Source organism: Aplysia californica, unplaced genomic scaffold, assembly GCF_000002075.1.
Source record: "Aplysia californica isolate F4 #8 unplaced genomic scaffold, AplCal3.0 scaffold01647, whole genome shotgun sequence".
Taxonomy (NCBI): domain Eukaryota; kingdom Metazoa; phylum Mollusca; class Gastropoda; order Aplysiida; family Aplysiidae; genus Aplysia; species Aplysia californica.
In genome coordinates this window covers 35,814-38,267 of record NW_004798917.1, presented here as the reverse complement: position 1 = coordinate 38,267, position 2,454 = coordinate 35,814, and the positions used below count along the sequence as shown (strand labels likewise).

Sequence of the window (2,454 nt, the reverse complement as noted above, 5' to 3'; positions counted from 1 at the left end):
GGGGGGCGCCTGGTGTCAGAGATGAAAATAGTGAGAAAATGGCCGCCAAAATTGGATGGCTTCCAAAGCTTGAGTGTCCTCAGAAACTGCAGATTTACATTTGTTCTGCTTTTGATCAACGTCCTACAATGAAATCCACTCGAAAAGATGTTTTCATATGGGTGTAAAAGAGATTCAGCATCCCAAAATTATTAATGGAAATAAAATAAGAATTCGGTAAGATTGCCTAGATCTATAACGAGCAGAAAAATGTCGGTTTCTGCGATTTCATTTTTTTTACTTTTTACGAGAGCCTGATTTCATTATCATGACACACATTTATTACGGAATTAAGAGAAATGGAAAAAAATAACGAAAACAACAACAACGACACTTTATTTACCCAAAAATAAAGCGTGAACAAAACACAGTTTCGTCAATGATATTAAGAGGGCTACAGCCCATTTAAAATCTTTAAAAAAGAAAATTATTCTCTCGACAATTCTTATCATAAGATCAATGAGTGGGCGGGGTCTTCCCGAAGTACCCAGATTTGGCGTGAAGAGAGGTTTGCAGTGGAAGCGCCCTACACGCTAAATTTTAATGGGACTTATACAGGGACTTCAGAAAGTCAATGTTACAGCTGATAAAACGTCTAGATCTATGCTTTGTGTGTTATACTGATGGTTTACGGTAGACGGTTGGAGGGTGTCACTGGTTGGTCTTTGGTAGGGTTGGTCTTACTTCTTTTCTTTCCCGCACGTCGTTTCCGTCTGCCTGTCTTACTCTTTCTCACAACTAAAAGACTGCTAGCGTGTCGAGGTGCAACCCTTTACTTAAACAAACAAACAAACATACAAACAGTCGTATTATTGGCATAGTCGAAACCCTTCTCATTCCTGTAATACCACCAATCCCCCCCCCCCCCTTTTTCCAACCCCCCTTTCCTCCCCACACGACAATCCTAAAATATAAACCCCGTACATATTATGAAGAACAGCAACCAAAATGTCCGCCATGTTGTTCCGGTATCGAGGTCAACTCTTGCAGCAGCCACGCTCTCACGCAAGGCTCGTGTAGACTAATCGATGTCTGTCCGCATACATTGACGCTCTGGAATGTAGCGAAAACTTAACTCACTCACTATGTGTTTTGGTAAAAGTTTTGCGCACGGCGCTTTGGGATAACAGCGAAAAATCTCCGATGGTCCCCAGTGCAAGTTGCGCACGTTAAAGATCCCTTGGTGGTCCAAAATCGCTAAGAGGACTTAAATTTTATTGAGACCAAAACAAAAAAGAAACAACAAGAAATGATGCAAACCGTGTTTCTGATTAGTGTATGGTTGTGGAAATATGATATTCTGAAACATTGCCTTTTAGTTTAGTTTGGGGTTTTACGGCGCTCGCATCTGCATAAGGTCATATGAGCGCGCAATATTGCCTTTGCTGTACTGCTGATCAGACCAATGATTGTAATGAGTGAATGTGTCTGTTTCGTCCTGGAAGAGTTAATGCGCCGGTGACTCTATCCGAAACACTGATTGTTGCTGATCGGAAGGGGTTGCGTTGTTGCTGTTGTTGTTGCTGTTGTTGCTGTTGTTGCTGTTGTTGTGCTGTTGTTGTTGTTGTTGCTGTTAATGTTGTTGCCGTTAATTTTGTTGCTGTTGTTGTTGGTATTGTTGTTGATGTTTGTGTCGCTGTTGTTAAACTGTTGTCAGTTGTTTGGTTGTTCTGGGTGGTGGTAGCAGGAGGGTGACGTTGTTGTTGTTGTAGTAGGTGATGATGGCGGTTGTTGTGGTGCTGTTGTAATTGTTTTAGTTGTTGCTTTTTTCTGTTCTTGTTTTTGTCTTTGGGAGGTATACGGGTGCTTTTCTCATCTCTTTAAAGACTTGTTTGTCCGAGAATATGTTCTAAAAACTTGAAAGTATGACTTGAAATGTGTTTTTAGCAATAATTGGAAATTATATTAATCAAAAAAGTATTTGATCACAAATATCTCAGCTGTTTGCATTGGGTCATCCATGGAGCATTCAAATGTTGAACTGCTATTTATTTCGTTAAATCATATAGTTATTATTTTTATTATTATTATTGTTGTTTTTATTATAATAATAATACTGGTTTTTTTATTTTATTATTATTAAGGGGAGTTTTGTCTCCTTTTCAACTGTTCCAAAAACTCAAATTATGAACAAAATGTGTTCCTAATGGACCAGACCGTCCTAATTCTCAAGGTGTTTGAAGTGGTAGGTCCGTGGGGTGTCTTCCTTGCGTGTTCCCCCATGTGACGTCATTAATCGCTACTCCAGAATAACAAAGTTCTATCTGCTCAGTACCTAGTTTTAAGAAATTTGACGTCAAAGAAGTTTAGTTTCATCGTCATCATATTATTATTATTATCATGTCAAGCTTTTTTGTTAGTGCAATTCTTTGAATATTTTGATAATAATAATTAATAATAATAATAATCTTACCA

General features: G+C 38.5%; 1 long non-coding RNA gene across 1 annotated transcript in view; it reads left to right on the top strand.

Annotated features, from left to right (window-relative positions):
- The window catches only part of LOC118479060, a 36,232-nt gene that overhangs the window by 1,134 nt on the left and 32,644 nt on the right, over nucleotides 1-2,454 (top strand). The window lies entirely within an intron of this gene.